Here is a 22,175-nt window from a genome sequence, read left to right as displayed (position 1 = left end):
GGAGAACAGGGCCACTTGGCACAGGATCCCACTCCATGGGGGGCCCCAAGTATACAAATACTTAATTTAAAAAATTAAAATAAGTAAACAAAAATGTGGGAATTCAATGTTGACTTACTACTCTCGGCCTTTCCTTGATATCCGTTTGATATAAATTCCGATTTTAAATTATTTAATAAATAAACTAAAACCTCGTCATAATGGGCCCGGATATAACGGACAAAATATGGCTGAGCGCAATTGTGAATTTTTAGAAATGCCGAGGTACTAATGTTTTCGTAATTAGAAAATATTTAAAATAAAAAGGAACCCACAAAATAATAATATACAGTATAATCACATTGTGCGTTTCTATGTTTATCGAATGTATTGACTATATATCCTATGGCATACTTCCTTGAACACCCCTTCACACGGTCACAGCGGACATCGGCAATAATGGACATCCTGCTCCCCCCCTCCCCAAATGAATCCCTCATATTGAGGTTTTGCCAAATTACTTTCGGAGTGGAGTATGGAACCCACATTTTTTATTGGCAAAGTCTTCATCTGATGTGTCTCTACAATCACATCACCACACATCTTCATGCTACAGGAACAACCTAACCTGTCCATCTCTTTCTTCCTGTTGCTCTCACTTGGAGCATGGGGCATCCGTGAAACGCTTGGATTGACTTCGGTTTCTTAATTTTAGACAGTCGGTATGACTCCTTAGACGAGTGATCAGCCCATCGCAACGCCGATATCTATGCAGGACAAGACAAACACAGAAAAACGCACACAGACTTTAATATCATGAGTGGTAGTCGAACCCACGATCCCAATATTCGAGTGGGCGAAGATATTTCATGCCCTAGACCGCGCGGCCACTGTGATCGGCGCCTTTACCGTTAAGGCAACTTAATTAAGTCACGATATATCCTCAAAAATGTTTCAGATGAAGCACCTCACTGCACTACAGCCAATAGCAAGATTCTGTCTCGAACAAAAGTTCCGTATATTGACTCCAAGTTAACAGCGTTCCTTCCTCCACTCAGACCACTGTACAGCAATCGTAGGTCGCGGGTTCAACTGCCGGTTATTAGCATCAGCCGGGAGATGCGGTTATCTTGCTCTTCGTTCATCGACACAAAACATAAGGTGGAAGTTCGAAGCAGAGCGTCACAATGACAGTATCCGGTATCACGAACTGCGTCCTATTTCCGGGAATGCTTGGCTACTCTTATATCAATAATCTTTTTGGCTCTGTTGTTATTATACGTAAAAGAGAATTTGAACATAAAGTGACTATTCGTGTCTCCAGCTCATATGGGTCTACGTATTACGAGCAAAGGCTTCGGTCTGTGTTCATTATGTTGCTATCTTAGCATCAACTCACGGACCTTATAGCAAACCGCCTTGCTTCTGTGTTCGTGTCTGAAAGCAACACAGTACACACACCGTCACGTTTCGGGGTAATATTACTCCATTGTTTTCAGACATTCTTTTTGTCCTGCCTAATGACTTTGACTAAATTATCTACTTAAGCGTAGTGAACAAGCACAGACCCAAAGCAGCCGCGTCAATATTCATTAGCAATTGTAGCGATTATTAAAATAAAATATAAAAATATATTGAGGTTCTCGTGACGGTAAATGTAATTACCGTCTTCAGGGATGTGATACCGTGTAGTCTGGTAGAAAGCTACGAAAGTTAACTTGCTACCCGCACTGAAATGTGTCACATTACTGAGGACTGTAATTTCCAAATATCTAAGTATTGAATTACAAACACATTGGTAATTCGGGATAGCTCAGTCAGCATAGTGTCAAGACTATGAGCTCAATAACCGAGGAAACGTGAGTCAATTCCCGGCAAGGGAAATGACTTGAATTGTCGGCCTCCACGCACCATGCAGCCTCCAATACGATGGGTACCCAGTACTCTTTTACCGAGAGTAAATCGGCCGGAGGGTGTAGCTGACAACTTTCCTTCGCTTATTAGGTATGAATAGGTAGCGCTATACTGCTCCGCCACATAACTTCACGGCATAATATTCAATTGAGCACGGGAATAATATTCACATTTTGGAACCCAATCGAGTACTAACATGCAGCCTAACACTTCCGAGGCGTTCTTTGCGAGGAACAGATAACTAAGAATGGCTTATTGTCGCTTCCTGGTACTCATTTCAGTAAGAGGCTGAGTCGACCCCAGGGCCATAGTGAGGCTGGAAGGGTTAGGTCAACTGAAAAAGAAATCCAATGACCTCATCGGAACTTGAACCCGCGACCTGACAACCTTACCGCCATCTTTGAGCCGATTGTCTAGATAATGTGGGACCCTCAACGTTTCACAACCCTATGGGCCTTCACGGCCTGTTACAGGGATAGCTTTACCTTTCTTTTTTTTTTTTTCGCTTCGGCCTTTCTTAATTCTGACGCCTTGGATCAGTTTTCGTCTCAACTTGGTAAGGGAGACCTCTATAAATCTTTGGCGGTAGGAGAAGTATTTGGGCACAATCCAAATTTCCAATGGTTACCACTTCAGTTTCGTATTTTGGAGGTCCGAGTTTGAATCTTGCTCCTGAGACAGCTATTCTCACTGATACTGTAGTGGTTTTCTTCAGTCCCTCCCGGTCATTGTGCTACACAATTTTCCATTTTCATTTCATGCACCCTGTTGTGTTATAATATATAATTTCTTCATTAAAACCGTCACAACACAACAATATTAAGGCAGAGCCATACTAGATACTGACCTTAATATTGTTGTGTTGTCACGGTTTTAATAAAGGAATTATATACACGTATTCTTCCATGTTCATACAGGCGTATAGTCTCAGATATTGAGAACGTCGTTAAACAAATGAGAAAATAAATACATGTCTAGATAAACAAAGAACTAATGATGGTGTTGGCAGTAACCTGAGGTTCGAAGTTTGCTGCTTTTTAAACACCACACACACAAAAGATCGAAGATGTACTACAGATGCCTTACACCTATCTTCCAAATACGTTCTTTGCGATACTGACGTTTCGGATGGATTTTTATTCTCCGTCTTTAGGAGTATGCGACACATCTCTGAAATGTAGCAGGCCTCTCTACATGTTCATATTAGGATCTTATGGGTTATTAAACCTATAAATTTCGCACGTTTTTTCAGACGTTTCGGAGGAATACAATCTGTTCCTTGAGACTAAAACTTAAAACGAAGAGGGAACTTTCCGTTAAAAGTTGATACACCATGGTGTCATAATCCAGGAGGCAGTTATCCCAAGAAACCCACCTGTTAGAACTTCTAATTTCTCAGCTTCAACAATGATGTAGCTGACTTGATGAAAAGTATTAGACCGAAACTGCCTATCACGGTGGCCGGTGGTCTAATGCATGAATTGTCTTCGCTCGTTCGAACGTGGTTTCGAATCTCACTCAAACATATAGAAGTTTATGTGTGAGTCTATCTGTACCTGCGCTGCCCTGAGTGCAGGTAGCGGCCTTGCGATGGGCTGGTCACTCATTCAAGGAGTCCTACCGGCTCTGTAAGAGAGGTCGAAACTCAAGAAGACGCCAAGGGCCAACAAAAGGTTGCAGAGCCATTGATGAATGAATTAGATCACCACTGATCAAAAGATATTCGCCATATAAATTTAAATGCAAATAATGCTGAAGTTCTGACGAAATTCTTTGACAAGTTTCGTAAATAAAAATAACATGTAAGGATATGGCATACTTATAACGTGTTCACTTAATGTAGCTGCTTCATGGAAAGCAAGTTGATACAAAAAATGAAGCTGCGTAATGATTTCGAATATGTTTCGTCATTTCCGCTTGATATCGAGGCAACAGTAGGAAGAGGGTGTTTGAAGTACGAGTCATATAAATGTGAAATGCCTTGTTTTCTGGTATCTACACGTCTGTATCTGTGTTTTGTCGACATTATGCACGAAACTAACACTTGTATCGTGAATTAAATGCCAAGTTGCATCCGGTTGGGTGTCGGAACCTCTGCACCAGCATTGATATGATTACTGGGTACAGAATTCTAATTTACGCAAACACTTGTCGCTTTGCAATAAAGCATGCGCCTGCGCACGGAGCACCAATTTCCTCGAATTCGCTGCCGTTAGTAACGTGTCCGTTACTGTTGTCCGACTTTTAACAGAGACTGGTATACTTACTTACTAACCTACGGAGCTGAGCCCTTCTTGAGGAGAAGCCAAATCTGCAGCTACTCAAGAATTTTCCAGCATTTTATGGAACCCGAAGATTCATTACCGTGTTCACAAGAGCCCTCCACTGGTCCATATCCTGAGCCAGATCAATCCAGTGCATATCATCCCATCCTATCTCTCTAAGATCCATTTTAATATTGTTTACCCACCTACGACTTGGTCTTCCCAGTGGTCTCTTTCCTTCTGGCTTTCGCACCAATATCCTATATACATTGCTCTTCTCCCCAACCGTGCTGCATACCCTGCCCACCTCATCCTCCTTGACTTGATCATTCTAATTATACTTGGAGAAGGGTACAACTTATGAAGCTCCTCATTATGCAGTTGCTGCGAATATATTGAATAAGCAGTCGCGGACAGCCGACAAGAAGTTGTCCACCAGCTTGGGGGTTGAGCGTGGGGCTAACAAATCACCATTAAAAATAAGTCTGTTGCGAAAATACTCAACGGAGTCTGGAGTTCAGTAAAACTCTGAAACATCAAATTTCATGAAAATCCTTTTTAAAATTTCTTAAATTTCTACATTTGGACGGGCAAAGAATATTTTTGCTATTTTTCAATTTTAACGCTCCAAAAGCGAATAACATAAATTTTAGCAGAACTGTGCAAATTATGTCCTTGCAGTTTACATGCGTGTTACTGGATAATTCCTACATTTTCCTTGATGATACCATCTTTTACAGAGTCGTGACGTAGCTCAGATGCTGCCTTCTCACGCTGGAGCTCTGGGTTCAATCCTGTGTGAACTGAAATCCTTTTCGTGATGTATGAAACACCATTGATACAAATTTTCTGAGAGTTTATTCGATTTCCCCATGCTAGTCATCATTTTACCTTTGCTCCATACTCATCCATCACTGCTCCCTGACGTGTACGATATCCCTGATCAGGCAGCACATTATCACATACTTGAAATTTAAGTGTCTCTTCATTAAGTTCCAATGACGATTTAATCATTAAAAACCAATGTTTGAAAAGCTGATATTTAAGACAGAATACCTAATAAAGTGTATCAGAAACCGTGGCAAACATAGGCCTACAGAACCTCAGTTCTTGCTTCTCATTTTGAATGCTTCATTTTAATATCATACTTCGTCGATTGACAAAATTGTCCAAGTGACTAACGTCCATGCATTTGAAATCACAAATCTGGTTTCAAGTGAGATTCATTATTCCGAAGAAAGGTGCTCAAAATTTCGAGAAAATCACAAAATGTGTTACGTTAATAAAACACGACGCATATAAACAATGCTGCTGATGTGCCTCGGGAAAAACATGCAACAAAATACGGAGAGTTCTCGCCTCGGTGTCCGTCAGAAGAACGCTTGTGCGTAGCCATCCATACCGTTGAAAAAATCGGTATTCTGTCTAAGTAAAGGTAAAATTTCCCTGTGCTTAACTAATTAAGCACTATGCCATGAAGTCATATGGGGGAGTGGATGTATAGATCCATATTTTCTTGACCTCGGCCCTAGGTGGAAGTGACTGGTCAGCTTCACGAGCCGGCCGCTTTACCGTCAGGGAAATTACCCCCGGTACCCACTGGATAGGAGGCTGGGTGGGCTCCAGGGCCGGTTTGGAAAACGGGAGAGGAAAAAAATCATGCCCCTACGGGTACTCGAAGTTCGACCCCTAGGCCGTCTAGCCCATAACCAGTCGCTGTACCGACTGCGCAATGCTTAAGGTTATTTACTGAAAATTATGTGAATAAATTCGGCTTTTTCAGAGAAAAATTTCAAGGATGTGTGCCTTGCCTGCAACTAGTAATGAGCGTCGTACAGGCTATTATGAATCTTCTGAAAGTCACCCACAAAATGTCTTGAAAGCTTCCTCAGAAAGGAAAATACAACTGTTGTGACGCGTAATCTGCCTGTGATAGTTAACTGCTTCCTGAAGCAGGAAACCTGCCCACAATAGGCGTCACCTGCTCGCAACTTGGTGGCACTGTCTTATGACGAAGGGGCATAACAGTTTCCTGGCAGGCAGGCGGCAATCATGCCATTGTGCGGGAACCCCACAGCTAACTAGCTTGTAGTTTCTGCATCAGGTACAGTGCAGTGATCTCACCACGTGTTAATACGTTGAATACGTGCACCAAGTAATAACGGCATTTACATTGCACTGTGTTGTCGGCTGTGTCGATAGAGTTATTCCTAGAACTATATTGTGGCATATTTGCTCAGAGCAAGAATTGTGGAGCCAGAGAAACAGCCGTTGCCGGTGAACGGCTCTGAAACAACATTCATTTCTAGTCAATGGCGCGAAACAGAAATAAGCCCATGAACAGAATGACAGGTCAAGAAATGAAATTTCTTAGAACGTTTGTAGATGCCTCCAGAAGGGACTATTTATACAACACAGTAATTAGGGCGGAACTGGCATAATTCAATATCGTAAACGATTTTGGTTGTGCCACTTAGACGGGGTATGAGCTGTATAATTGCATTTAGTGATAACTACACGTAATTACAGCACTATCGCTAATCTCCATACTTTACAAGTCACCACAGCAGTCGCTATGCTTTTCCAGCCTGCTGTATTTTAACCAGTCGTTCCCTGACAAAGGCTCTTAACAGTGTAGATTCTTCAGCTTCCGGCTTCCAGATCCTTCCGTCACTGACTCTCATTCAGGACTTACTGCCAGCTGTTCCCTTAAGAGAAATTGGATTGTCATCTCTTCTCAGCCTCCCTTAGACAGCTCAACTATCTCCCTCAATTAGCTTCGAGTCTCAACTAAATCTCAGTTGGCCTGGGATCCTCGTTATATGGCCAAGGGCAGGATCCAACAGAAAACACCATTCCCTAACAATCCCTACATTGCTGTTTGCGTATTTGTTGCCTCGGTAACGTGTTTACCGAGAAGCTGCCTAGCAATAAAAGTATACTCTGGCTCAACTGTTCCGGCTTTCGGGCGTCGTGTAACAATACTGATACGTAGAGATTGCTTTTGTAAAATGGTTTCAAAGGGATGGAAGACACGCGACTTTTCAAAGGACATAGATCATTATACGCACAAAGTCAGAAAATAGATTGGAAGACTAAAGAAAATAGGGTCCAACCGGGGTCCTGAGTTTTGTAATTGTCCTAAATGACCTTATCCATAGTTATCCAGAGAATAAGGAGGAGGAAATGATATGCGAGTAAGTTCCTGCAATCCCGTAAGTTACAACTGCACACAACATACTGACACGTGAGACAGACGCTTCAGGTTTCGGTAGTATTTCAAAGAGATAAGACGATGGACACGTGAGGCTATTGCAATAACCTACACAGTACCATCTAAACTACACACCTTCAAAATATTTACTTCATTGCGTGTAACATTTCTCAGATTCTTAGAGGAACGCAAGTGTGTGTGGAGGCGACTGTACGTGTGCATACACTTGGGATGGGGTTCTTGTCTACCCAAGCCTTTCAAGGGAATTAAAATACAAACCCGCAACACGAGGAGGACATTTGGCTGCATTCTGCGTTTCCGTATTACAGCAAGCAGCAGTACTTACATATGTAAGCTTCTGACAAGGGACTGCACTCCGAAAGCAACCGCTCCGCACAGAATACCAGGGACAGCGTGACAAAATGCTCGCCTCCCACTGGCTTCTACAGTATTTTAATTATTACCTGCTGTATGTATGACGTATAAGAAATGAACGCATATACCGGGCTGGTCACATCTGTCAGTCTGTCTGTCTGTCCGCGTGTTTCAACTCGAGAAGACCTGGGCAGATTTTAATGAAATGGGTATTATGCAACTGGAAGTTAATCCAAATTACTAGACTTGCTTTTTTATATATTTCTGCATTCAGTGATACCAATATGGCGGAAGCATGAATTTTTTAGATGGAAGCGATGCTAGAACCACTTAATAGAGGTTCCTAAAATTATGTAACCCTGCGATAAAATATCTAGGCAACGCTGAAGATATTGCTCCTTAAAAATTATTGTTGCGAAACCCAAAGATGCGAAAACCGGACTGAATATGAATAAACAACCCTGGCAGAATCTTCTAAAGAAGGCTACGGCTCAGAATCGGTATTTTTGCCAATAACGGTGGCAGTGATGGCGGCGGGGGCNATCACTGAAAGGTAAGTTATGTTTGTTTTCATCCTCTCCTGTAAAATGTACGACAACCAATCAGTGGCGGTATCAAATCTATATTCATATTTCGGTTTCGTAATGATAAGAAATGAGCCACTGAAATCAGACATGTGAGACCTGGTACGGACACAGGCCTTACGTATGCGAATATGCTGTGTGTACTCTAATTAAGCGACAATTAAAAAGATGACGATATCTTTGATGTTAAGTCCCGCAGATTTCAAGTTTCATGATTTGCTCTCCTTGCTACCTGCGTCTCGCTAGTTTCTTCTTTGGCTTACTTTTCGACCATGAAAACGGAAGCGACATGCTCCTCCGAAACGTCGGTTGACTTTCGACCGATTAAACGGCGTTATATCCCAAAAGATCAAATTTCAAGTTACTCCCAAGAATAGAATTAATGCTAACAGTGATGATAATAACATGAATCAGCAGCATCAATATCACCAGCCAACACTTCACAGCGCCACCTGGGGTCCCCAGTAATCACAGTAGGAATTCTTGGATGAGTGATCAGCCCGTCGCAAGGCTGCTACCCACACACACGATAACACTAACACAGAATAAACGCACACGCAAACATCCATGTCTTGAGAGGGATTCGAACTCACGATCCCAGCTTTCGAGCGAGCGAAGACAGACAGCGCGTCCACCGTGATGAACAAATTAAACTTACTCACATCTGAATATGTCGGTCTGCATATAATTAAACATAATGTTAATTCAAATATAATTTCGCATAATGGCATATATAATTTTGAGCTAATAGCCTAATACTATTAATACTCGAACTATCGGAACCAATAAGGGAGCATGGATGTTGACATGTTGCGTACAATTACTTCAGCCGAATGCATCTGTTAAGCGCACACCGTACATACTGTATTAATATTACGTAGCTCCCAAAATTTGCCCCCCCCCATAAGTGACCCATGCGCCGTAAAGGTAAATTTATCTGTGAGCTTAATTAATTAAGCGCTATGCCGTGAAGACGTGTGGGGGAGCTGGACCATATCTCCACCATTCTTAACCTCGGCACTAGATGGATGATAGATGAATCTCCAGCTTCACGCCTCGGCCGCTTTACCCGCAAGGAAACGGCCCCAGTACCGATTGTATACGAGGCTCGGTGGGCCCCAGAGCAGGTCTCAATTTTATGAAGAGAAGATGCTCTTGCACCTACCGCGAATCGAAGCCCGACCTACATCTACTGAGCTACCACGACGTAAAGCAGTGAAATCAAAGTTGTCCAGTCTGCATCGCTGAAACAGATCGCTTATCGTGTTCTCTCAAGACGGAGGAAAGCGCAGTTGAGTGACCGGGGGGGGGGGGGATATGGGCCCGCCCGAGCTGGCGTGCCGGGGCAGATAGCGGCCGGGGTCACATGGCCTCCGAGGGGCGTGTGCCAGGATCCGCCCCCAACTCCCAGGAAACCTAAGAAAAGACCGGCGGTGGGTGCTAACTCGCATGTCAGGGGGCGGTTCCTCCTTCTCAAGCAGCAGGCTCTGTTCTTGTAGTTTCCGTGATTAACTCAACTAGCACTCATTTGTCTGTGGGGCGATCGCTGTGCTGTGCTGTGCTGTGCTGTGCTGTGAAGTTATGTGACACGTGATCAAGTGCGAGCTCGACGTTTCGTACGCGTGCTCAGCAGGCTGTGTGTGGCACTCTCCAATCTATGCATCCTACTGTGTACTGGTGGCAAAGGTAAAGTTTTATCTGTGCTTAAATGATTAAAGTATATGCCATGAAGACCGATCACAGTGGCCTCGCGGTCTAAGGCATGAATCGTCTTTACCCGCTCGAACACTGGGATCGTGGGTTCCAACCCCACTCGAGGCATGGATGTCTGCATTTATTCTGGGTGTAAAGGTTCGGCCACACAGAGCGCTACGCTATGTTCGCTACGTACGCTATGTACGCTGTGTACACACTGCGACGCAGCTAAGATAGGGAGTATAGCGTAAGTAGCGTACGGAAGTCTGTGTGACCAGTCACATTGGCAATAAAGGAAGATATTTTTCTGTTCGTATAGCGAACATAGCGTACGCAGCGTGCGTCGCGTACGTAGCGCTCTGTGTGGCCGAACCTTAAGTAGCGGACTTGCGACGGACTGCTCCACCGTCCAAGGAATCCTACAGACTATGTATAGAGCAAGGAACTGAAGAAGCGGCCAAGGTCCACAAGGGGTGTAGAACTATATGCCATGAAGACAAATTTGGGAGTGGAGGTATAGCTCCACCTTTCTTGACCTCGGTACTAGGTGGAATGGAGTGGTCTTCTTCATGCATCGGCCACTTTACCCCCAGGAAAGAGGCCCCGGTACCCATTGGAATGGGGGGTGGGGGCTGAGTGGAACCGGTTTGGACTCTGTGGGGAATAGAAAAGTCTTGCCCCTACCGGGGATCGAAACCTGGCCGTCCAGCTTCTGGCCCGTCGTTATACCGACTCCCATTAACTCTGTAGTACATACAATAATATATTATATATCTGAACCAATACATATTTCGTCCGCCTTGGTCAAAACCAAGAGGTAAATAAACGGGTCCCGCTCAATAAGGTAGTTATTGGAGAATATATTTTCTTACTTTATGAAAGAGGAATGCAGAGAGGATTTTGGTGGGAAATCTAGAAAGAATGAGACCACTAAGAAAACCTAGGTTTACCTGGCAGAATAATACTAAAATGAATATTATGGAGAGAGAATTGGGTGGTATGGACTGGATTCGCCTGGCTGAGGATAGAGAGTAGTGGAGGGCTCTGGTAAACACGGTAATGAACATTAGGGTTCCACAGAATTTGGGAAAATTCTTGAGTAGCTGAGCGACTGACGGCTTCTCAAGTAGGGATCAGCTCCACGGAGTTGGTGAGTCTAAAGGCCTGCCACCTGATGGAAGGCCAAACATGTATCGCTTCAAATAATTCTTTATTACGTACATATTACATTGTAGGTTGTGCTTCAAGTTATGACTATTTTTCTGATGAGAAAATGGTGTTGCTCTTGTGAATATGCTTGGCCTTTCGTGAAGCGTACATATCACAAATATAGAATGTTATATAAAATTCTTCGTTTTGCACTATATACAAGCCCTCTGTCAGTACAGGCGTTGCAGAGCAGCTCATGCTTACCTTGCGTATCTTATGCTACAACGGCAGCTTAAGCTCTTGAACGGTTGTTAGGTTAACCACCGCGAAGTTAGGCCTCTTATATTTTTCGAACTTAGCTCTAACATTTCCCCTTCTATAAGATATCGACAGGGACCACTTAGAAAATATAGTTCTTCCATTGTTGTATTCCAATTATTGCGTTATTAAGAATCTGCTTCCTAGCAACGGGTTTTGTTTTGTTGTTTGTTTCGCGGGAACATATTTATCAGGCCGTTGACGAAGAACTGCCCTAATATATTGGCCCATCTCGCGGTCGTTGTATAGCAACGGCTCTACACGCTACAATATAAAGGTCTATGTACAAAATGTTTTAGAGCTTAAGGAACGAATTCTATAAGTTACCACTTTTGTCGTTAACATGGCGAACATGTTAGAGGTTCAGAGTTCACATGTCTATAAAAATAACTGAAATTTACATAGTGCCCGGAGAGCTATTAGAAATTAAAATTTTCTATTATTTATCATATTATATATAATTATATAATATCAATAATTATAATTCAGATATTCAATCATGAAAATATTTCTAACGCATATCAAACACTGCAATTACAATTAATAGGATTGTATCCGTAACTGTAAATTATTTATTTGTTTATGACCACATATGGATTTGTAAATAATGTTATGTGTACTTTTCCTTCCAATTTCATTTGTTACGCACAATTGCGCAGCTGTACTTCCCTTTTTAAAAAACTATAAACAAATAAATTATTCCAAAATTTGACAAATATCATATCGGAAATTCAGTACGTATGGCTTATGGGTACAAGCTAGCAGGTCTGTGTCACAGAGGTCAGCACAGAGCAGGACTAGGGCAGCATAGTGCCCGACGTGGCATCAATGCAACGCTATTGTAAACATCACATTGACTGGAATAAATCCTGTCTGCCGCTGCGGCGAAGGGTATGTAGCAAATTGTGATCGACACCTCTACCCCTTCTCCCTGCCCCCCCTTGCCACCACATTACAGTTCCAGCGCATTATGGCCAGGAATTAGCTCATCGATCCGTCATCATTCCAGAAACACAACAAAGTTAGCAGCAACATTTCCATACCGATGATAATCACAGAGCGGTAAAGTGACCACAGAGTACACAGGTCAGTACTCCACCACGTGCTAACAGTCTGCATCACGTGCGAATTTATGGGCTCCTGTCTCCTCAACACGTATACTAACAGGTTCTTTATAAGATCACTTGCAGACGTATGTAAACTTTTCGGACGTCTACAAACCATTGTCACTTACATGTCTCTAGTGTACCCTGCAAAAGATAAAGGTATATCTATCCCTGTAACAGGCCGTGGACGCGCCATAGCTCAAGTGGTTTGTCGCTGGCTTCCCACCGTGGCGGCCCGGGTTCGATCCCGTGTCTAGTTAAGCGGGATTTGTGATGGACGAAGTGGCGGTGGGACGGGTTTTCTCCGAGTACTTCGGTTTCCCTTACCAATCTTCATTCCACCAAATTCTTCATCATCATAATCACCCGGGGCAGGCTACAATAGGCCAATCAGTGGCCGCCGTGCCAATTGGACTCCCCTCACTAAGCGAATTAAAAAGAAACAGGCCGTGGAGGCCCATAGGGTTGTGAGACGTCGAGGCTCCCACATTTTCTAGACAATCGGCTCTCAGATGGCAGTGAGGTCAGACTGACGCGCCGGCCGATCTTTGCTCCAAGGATTCCTGGTACTCATTCCTGTTAGAGTCTGAGTCGAACCCAGGGCCACAGTGAGGCTGGAAGGATTAGGTCAATTGAAAAACCCAATGACCTCTGTCACACTCTCCGCAACTGCCCCGGGATCTTAGAACGGATAGGGCGGTCCGTGGTGAGACTTGTCGAGCGTGCGCTGAATCTCACGGATGACATTTTGAGCACTTATTATAAATGTTCTGTTTCAGCTATAACTCACAAACTAAATGTTTCCGGTTATTTCTTCATATGGGCATTTTTTCTTCGGTTGGTATGAGGAACTCCTTCCCAAAATTTGTCCACATCTTCCAGTTACACCTGTACAGTACAGTGTTTGCTGAATGTATCACTTAGTTACACATTTTAAAAAATGTAATTTTACAACGCAGTGCAGATCCACACTGATATGTTGGGTTTTTGGACTTTATCCATCGTCCTGGTTTTTAAGATAACAAATAAAAACACGACGTTTCGGAAACTGGATCTGTTTCCGTCCTCAGGTGAAGGAAAACACCTATTCAGTTGGGTCCCTTAGAAAGAGCTAGCCTCAGTCAATTATCTTAAAAACCAGGACGATGGATAAAGTCCAAAAACCCAACATATCAGTGTGTTATACACCATCGTCAGAATCCTATAGTAACTAAGTGCAGATCCAGTTTACGTGTTCAATACGATTCTCAGAATAAACACGGGTTATTTTTCCGAAGAAAATGATCATTAAATTGTGATAGAGAGGCAGTGTGTTCTGTAGAGTAAGGGTTCAGTATTTAAATAAAATTTAGATACCCGTATATTTCAGACTCCAACGAGTTATATTACTATGATTAATCATCTGATTAATTAGAAGGTCCTGTAGCCTACGTCTATCTATCCATCCATCCATCCATTCATCCATGCATCTGTCTATCTATCTATCTATCTATCTATCTATCTATCTATCTATATATATATATCTATTCCTGTTGCTCCCGCTTGGAGCACAAGTCATCGGTGAAACAATTCGTTTCACTTCATTTTCAAAACATTTTATGCCTTAGACCGCGCGGTCACTGTGATCGGCCCTGTAGTATATATGGTAGGATAGTTATTAATTTGGAATCAAAATGCACGTGAGAGCTAGCAGTCGTGGCCCGAAATATTACCACGGCATACATCCGAATGAATTGTTGAACCACTACAATATGAGGATTAGTGGCCGGCCGAATTCGTACTGGATCCTCTCCGAATGTAAATCGAGATACTGAAAACTTATTGTAACATCAGTGTACATGTACTTTAACGTCATGCACAAGTTTAGAATTCGAAGAAGTGAATGCATTTCTGAACATGCACTAGAAGTACTTTATAATATGGCTGAATTAGATATATGAGAGGCTTTGGGGTTAATTCCATTTAAATAAAACATCCAGTACAGTTCAAAACTCTTCTATCCTTTCTAAGCCAATTATTTCATCAGAGCTGAAAATTAATGACTGACGGACTTGACCATTCGCGGTGGCATGAAAGTCTGAAGGGCCGGACAGGGTTAGTAGCGGAGCGCAGCCTTGATTCACTGAAAAAAGGGGGGGTCACTCAGGAGTTGGAAGAAATGTCTTATTTACAGCCAAAGCGGGGTGAATTTTTAAAAGAGTTTGCTCAGTTTCCTTACGCTCCTTATTCCCTAGGGATATTGTTATGTTATAGAAGACAAGCTCATTCACATTTAAATATGGATATTTCTATACTCTCAGTACGATTACGGTTTTGTATGCTTTCTGCATCCAGACCTAAGGGTAAAGCCAGACAATTTAGCACATTTCGTTTTATTTTTATTATTTAACAATTCACTTAACGACTGTCAGGAAGTGACATTCTACACGTCCACTACGTGGATAACAGTGAAAAACTAATTGCAAAGGACATAACAGGAATCGGTCGCGGGCTAATTTAAGATACTATCCTAAAATTCGCATAGAGGGACTGAGGAAAACCACCATAAATCTGAGTCAATATAGCCAGTAATCCTGTTGAGGTTCGAACTACGCTACCCCATAAAATAAGTTTTAAGCCTGTCCCACTTGAGCCAACACACCGAGTGTGTTTGTTGCATAAAAATGTACTGAAGAACAAGTTATAAGTCTGTCCCACCTGGGACAATACGCTGGGTGTGTTTGTTGTAAACAAATATATATTGAAAACAAGTTATAACCCTGTCCCACTTGGGGTAACACGCCGAATGTGTTTGTTGTAAACAAAAATATATTGAAAACAAGTTATAACCCTGTCCCACTTGGGGTAACACGCCGAATGTGTTTGTTGTAAACAAAAATATATTGAAAACAAGTTATAACCCTGTCCCACTTGGAGTAACACTCCGAGTGTGTTTGTTGTAAACAAAAATATATTGAAAACAAGTTATAAGCCTGTCCCACTTGGGGCAACACGCCGAGTGTGTTTGTTGTAAACAAAAATATATTGAAAACAAGTTATAAGCCTGTCCCACTTGGGGCAACACGCCGAGTGTGTTTGTTGTAAACAACTATGTATTGAAAATAAGTTATAAGCCTGTCTCATTTCAGCCAACAGGCCGAGTGTGTTTGTTGTAAACAAAAATGTATTGAAAACAAGTTATAACCCTGTCCCACTTGGGGTAACACGCCGAGTGTGTTTGTTGTATTGATTTACTGTATTGATTATTTCATTACTTAACCACCCTCTATCAAGTGTTGAGGTTACATAGTATCGAGGAGTATATGGTTCATCTTCAGCGATACATACTTCAAAACCGAGTATGAATAAAATACGTAGAACCGTTCAGGCGCACATCCATACAGACGGAGAGACTGCATACTAAAAACACTTTTTCGTATCCAGGTACCTCAACACGTTTAAATTCGTCAGAACCTGAAATCGGCTATTTGCCCACAGTACTTTCCCACACACTACCTTCGGTACATGAGAAATACTCACTTACTTACTTACTCATGGAGCTGAGCCCTTCTGGAGGAGCCGCCAATTCTGCAGCTAGAATTTCCCAGCATTTTATGGAACCCGAAGGTTCATTACAATTTTCACAAGAGCCCTCCACTGGTCCCTATCCTGAGCCAGATCTATGCAGTCCATACCATCACATCCTATCTCTCTAAGATCCATTTTAATATTGTCCACCCACCAACGCCTTGGTCTTTCCAGTGGTCTCTTTCCTTCAGGCTTTCCCACCAATATCCTATACGCATTCCTCGTATCCCCCATTCGTGCTACATGCGCTGTCCACCTCATCTTCCTTAATTTTACATGAGAAGCACACAGTTATATATTGTCACGTACATTAAGTCCGACTATAGCTCTCGCTAATTCACATACAAAGTCTTTTCTGTCTGCTATGTTTTCACCGGTCGTTGTCTGATAACGGCTTTCAACGCAGTAGTTTCCTTAGCTTCCGTGTTTACGTCCTTACTTGCCGACAACTGTCTCCCAACTAAGTAAACTGTGGACTTGTTCTTGTAGCACCCCGGCAAGGATCCTAGAGAAAACATCGCTTCGAACAGTTCCACTGTTGCGTCACGCAGCTGTAGCGCGGACAGCGTACATCCCAGTTTGCCTATTGGTATGTGTTAGGAATCTGTTGCCTTGCAAAGGGTTTTGTTTACAGAGTCTTTACTTAGCAACGGGTCTACATGTTACATTTTTATATACAATTAGGCTGATTGATGGGTTATGATTCGAAAAACTACCTTTCCATTATGGCTGTAAGTCACGCTTCATGAGAGCTGCTTCGAAATTCAGAATCTTACTATTTCCCGTCACTTGCCCGGAGAAGCACAGGCAGATCGAAGCCAGGAGAGGGGGGGGGGTTCCCTGTCACAGCAAAATTGTCGTATTGGCTCTTTGTTTTCTCTCGCATTCATTACACTGGTTCCTTTCGTCGCGTATTTATTGTGATGGTCTGCACCTACCAAACTACTCGGCATCATAGTACACAGGAGTACAACAAGCAGTTCTGTGAGTTTTTCAATTGCAGTTTGTCGCAAGGGCGAACACGCCAGAACATTTACATGGCGCTTGTATTTCCAAACTTGTCCTTAGTTCACATAGAACCGTAAAACAGAAATAATTTTCAGTAGTAGGAAGAAAACATACATACAAGAGAAGCATACAAACACACATTCCAAAGTAAATTCATCACGAAGAAATACATACATAGGTAACTAGCAACAACAACTCTACGCGAGTAATCACTCACAACACATACAACAAACATTAACAACGAATATCAGAAGATATCATCACCTTCTGATATACAAGCATCACAGAAATTGACATCATACCGGCGAGTCACAAATAAAAATTTAAATAATTTTAGCCGTAGGGTTAAATACAATATCAAAAGCACCAACATGTGTCATGACAAGTTATGTAAATCAAAGAATTTGGAAAATAATACTAAGATGAACCCTTATGAGGGCAATTCAGTAAGAGGCACGTGTTTGAGAAACTGCCTGCCGATGATCCAAACGAGGATCGAAGCACGTAGCAGACGGTAAATAAAACCAGTGTTAGTGTTTGAAGATTTGTTGTTTTGATGGCCAAAAAAAAATATTGATTTTAGATCTCCTAGAACAAGTCGCAGATAGTTTCTTGAAATCGGCCACGACCGTTCCCAACTTGTTGCTTACAGATCATGACCATTCTTCCATCTTTGTAAGTTTTGAGGTTTTTACGGCGATGACTATGAAGAAAGTCGTCTTCTGGATTTAGGCGCCGTGTCAAAACGAAGAATACACGGCGCCTAAACTCAGAAGACGACTTTCTTCATTCTTTCATCTTATTCGACATACTCTGAAGTTCATGAAATACCGGTATATAAACAAAGTACTAGCCTACAACACATCGATATTGTCACGCATCCGGGGTGTCAGTGACTAACAATAAATGGTTCAGGATTGGAAGATTTTACTGACGCCTTCTTTTACAATCTCTCTTAATCACAATCACTTATGTGCTATGGCTAAATCACCAAGACACACTCCATTCTCAATCTCGGTTCTACTCCCTTTATAACTTCGGAAGGTCCGAGCAGAAGTCACCACCTCCAAAAGATGCTCTATTATTGTACGCTTATTCGTCCCTGTGGAAACGTGTTTAGCGACCCGTTACCCAGCAAAGGATGTCCTTCTACTGTTGAAACCGTAAATTCGGGAATGTGTTTACCGAGCCGTTGCCTATCAATGGTCATATACGTCACAAAATTTCGAATCCAGATTATCTGAAACACTCTAATGTGTAGGCACATGTTTCCCAGATTAAGCACAAAAAACGAACATCTTATGCAAAATTCAGCAGGTGACACAATATAGTTATTAATGTTGTGCTACCATTCTCTCCAGGTCGGGCTGCTGGAGCCGACAATAGTTACTACGACGACGACAACGACGAAGGTTCACGACCCCCAATCAGCTCGCGAACCACGCGGAGTACACCATCAAATCAAAAGCTCCTCGGAGATCTGGTCCACAAACAGAAGCTGCAGGTAAGGAAACGATTCTACAGAGGGTTCTTAAGACAAAGTGGCATAAGGCGTCACTCCCAGGTAGTCTATGCGTGAGGGGTAGACTGCCTGTATGGATTCCAGTTATGGATATGTCCCTTTCGGACCTCACCTATCCTCAGTCACTCTCCCGTCTTATACCTGTACTTGCACATTGCATTATACCTTAATGGCACATTATTTTAGTCTGTCACCACAGCAGGTAGCATGCACACACCGTACATTCGTCATCAGGTCTTCGTCTTTCTGTATTCAACTGGTAGGGGCACTAAGTAGCGAGTTCGATTCCCGATGAGGTAACTGTATTTTTAAATTGACCTAATCCATCCAGCCACACTATGGCCTTGGGACTGAGTCAGCCTCTAACAGAAATGAGTACGAGGAATTTTCCAGGGGGATAAAGAGCGGTCGGCGCGTAAGGCTGACAACCCCATCGCCATCTGTTGGCCAATTGTCTACAAAATGTGGGAGCCTCGACGTCTCACAACCCTGTGGGCGTCTATAAAGTGTTACAGGGATACCTTTACCTTTTTCCTGTTACATATTCACTTCTATTCGTCTACTAGTATTCCTACATCGGGAAGGGTTCACATAATGGAACGTCGGTTTTTTAGTAGTATGTAATGACGTTATATGTAAAAATGTCTTAAACTCTAAGAATAATTATTATTAAAATATAAAATAATTGCTCAATGAGCAAAAGCATATAAACAAATGACGAATGTATGATGTGTCAGTACTAACTCCTTGTGTCGACGGAATAAAATAAAGAAATTATCTTCCACATTTTAAATCCATATTTTCTTCCTCCTCTTATGACCACACTTAATTTCCAACCTATATCCTCTTACTGTTCTCACCTGCCTTTTCTTCATCTCCTTTTCTCTTCCATCTGCTTCTTCCCTTCTCTAATTTCCACTTTCTACTTCTACATAAACTAATATTTAATCTTATCCCTCCTCTTTCTCTTCACTCTTCTCTCCTTGACACTTCATCATATTCTCCTTAAATTTCCCCACCACTATCTTCACTCTCCCTCCCACTCCTCCACCAACATGTCCTGACCAATACAACTGCAGGTTCAGGACCTGAAGATACTAACGTATGTGTAACTTACATGCATGAAGGGGCGGCGTTATGCCTTACGTGTCCACTAGTGGGCCTTGTTATAAGAGACATAATTCTGCTTTTATTCCAAGTGGCAAGACAACGCGACCGAACTGAGCGCGTAATGAGGATATCAGACAGTGCTGCCATATAGAAGGCGCTTAAAAGTCAGTTGCTGAATATATATTCGATTTTACCTATACTTCACACGACCTTCGGGTCACAGTAACTTCAGGCATTTTTTGCAAGTTATTGATTAAACATTGTAAGCCGTCAGTTCAAGAAACAGATAAAACATTTAGTGAGCACTTCAAGCAAATTTCTTTCGACAACATTCGTTGACTTTTATTAATAGGATGAAAACGCTAAGGCATACTCGAGCGGGTCGTACATACTCAACCATCGGGTTCGATGCGGCCCACGTACAGAGAGTTGTACACCCCTGTTCTACATAAAGGAAAAGACCGAATACCTTTTATCAGCTTCTAGATATAATTTTGAAAGAACAAGACGTGATCAAGTGTTTGGGAATTTATAGGTTCATGTTAAAGTCAACTAGTCTCTGTCTTACAATTCATAGGCTTGTCGCGACTGAACCATTTCGTGCTCTGTATAACCTGTCACGTATTAGTGACTAAGCACTGGGTTTCAGTTCGTAAATGGATGTATAGAAGGCTCATAATTCTCAACTACAAGTAAGTATAACAGTTTCACGGATCTTCACACTCTACAGATCAGTACAGCAGCACTTATAAAGTTTTCTATGTCTTTACCGGTAGTTACCTGGAAACGGCTTCCAACAATGTAGATTTCTTAGCTCCCGTACTCATGTCTTTATTGCTTGACGGCTGGCTAGCAATTCTTCATGGCCGCTATTTAAATATGAGCTTGTCCAAGAGAAGGACGGTGCCATAGTGGACGGGTGCAATATTAATTTTATTTCTTAACACGTTGTCCCAAAAATAGAAAGTTAGAAATTATTGCATCGTGTATATTACAGTTTGTATCGTGTTATAGACACAATGATGATTTTAATAAACCCCAAAGGATTTATAAGGCATCTTCAAATGAAACTCGTTTAGTTATTGTTCTGTTGTAAGGAGTGGAGGCTGTTAACAGTAATACCCATGGGCGTTTACACAGGTATCGAATTGAGGCACCAACCGATGAATCCCCCGGAAAATAATTCTCTGGTCTGTTTCTGAACCACCACGGTACTGACGTATAAACATGAATAAAAAAAACGAGTTTCACTTGAACGTCCTTGTAACCACGTATAAACGACAATGCAAAGGAACACAAAGTGATATTGCAATAACAGACCGATGCGCGTGCAGTATATTTACTGTTTCCATTATTCTGTAATACATCTTTGAACTTTCAACTTCTTAATCCATGAAATATACTGCATTTTCAAGAAACCCCATCCGTTTTTCTTATTTTTAAATTCAAGTTCTAAAAACGAAAGGATGAGATTTTACATACAGGCAATACTCTACTGTTTACAACCATGTAACCACATTGTAATTACTTCATATATTAAACGGTAACCAAGCAACAAAATATCAGATAACTTTGGGCTCTTGCGGGACTGAGCCTTCAGGGGAAAGGCACAAGTACATTCTCTATCTTGTATAACAATATATATCTATCTTTAACACGTGAAATACGTGTATGTTGAAAACGGCAACACCTCAAGTGCCCAAGTACCCAAAAACAAATAAATAGACGATCCCTTTCTTTACAGTGCGTCTCCCCATAAAGACCATGCAGGTCCATAGGGTTGTGAGACGTGGAGACAGCCAAATTTTCTAGACAATCGGCTCATAGATGGCGGTGAGGTTTACAGCCTTACGCACCGGCCGCCCTTTACCCCCAGGAAGATTCCTGATATTCATTTCTGTTAGAGGCTAAGTCGATCCCTTGGCCATGGTGCGACTGGAAGGATTGGGTCAATTAAAAAATCCAGTGGCATCGTCGGGAATAGAAACCGCGACATTCCGGCTTGTAGCATAGTGCCTCAACTCCTTACCCATATCTTATTAATATAGAGATACTATAGACCCTACGAGTACTTATGAACTGTCAGCACGCCCCGGGTCTTTCAGTTGGCAGAAGTTACTCGAAGTTTGACTCGGTAAATAACCCGTTGCCATGGATTGCTCACATAATAGAAATGAAAGCTGTGAAAGATTTGAGGCTTTCACGGCGGTGACTATGAAGAAAGCAGTCTTTTGGGATTTGGCACCGTGCATATGTGGTGTTAACCGACGTTTCGGAGGAACGTATCGCCCCCATCTTCAGGGTTGAAGAAGTATAAGTAAATCTGCAAGCGACAACACCGTGAGACACGGTCAAGCAGACTTACTTATA

At 42.2% G+C, this 22,175-nt stretch overlaps 1 protein-coding gene across 6 annotated transcripts in view; it reads left to right on the top strand.

Annotated features, from left to right (window-relative positions):
- LOC111864416 (homeobox protein prospero) overlaps positions 1-22,175 on the top strand; it is a 278,473-nt gene that overhangs the window by 38,183 nt on the left and 218,115 nt on the right. For 5 of the 6 annotated variants that reach the window (XM_033751425.1, XM_033751424.1, XM_033751423.1 and 2 more), the window contains exons 1-2: positions 9,770-10,016; positions 18,535-18,677. The gene's annotated coding sequence lies outside the window, so the exon portion shown is untranslated. Of the gene's footprint in view, positions 1-9,769; positions 10,017-18,534; positions 18,678-22,175 lie in introns of those variants that run through there. The other variant, XM_023851644.2, reaches the window with a different exon arrangement.

Source organism: Cryptotermes secundus, unplaced genomic scaffold, assembly GCF_002891405.2.
Source record: "Cryptotermes secundus unplaced genomic scaffold, Csec_1.0 scaffold511, whole genome shotgun sequence".
NCBI lineage: Eukaryota > Metazoa > Arthropoda > Insecta > Blattodea > Kalotermitidae > Cryptotermes > Cryptotermes secundus.
The sequence above is the reverse complement of the archived record's forward strand: the minus strand, read 5'-3'. Positions and strand labels throughout refer to the sequence as shown.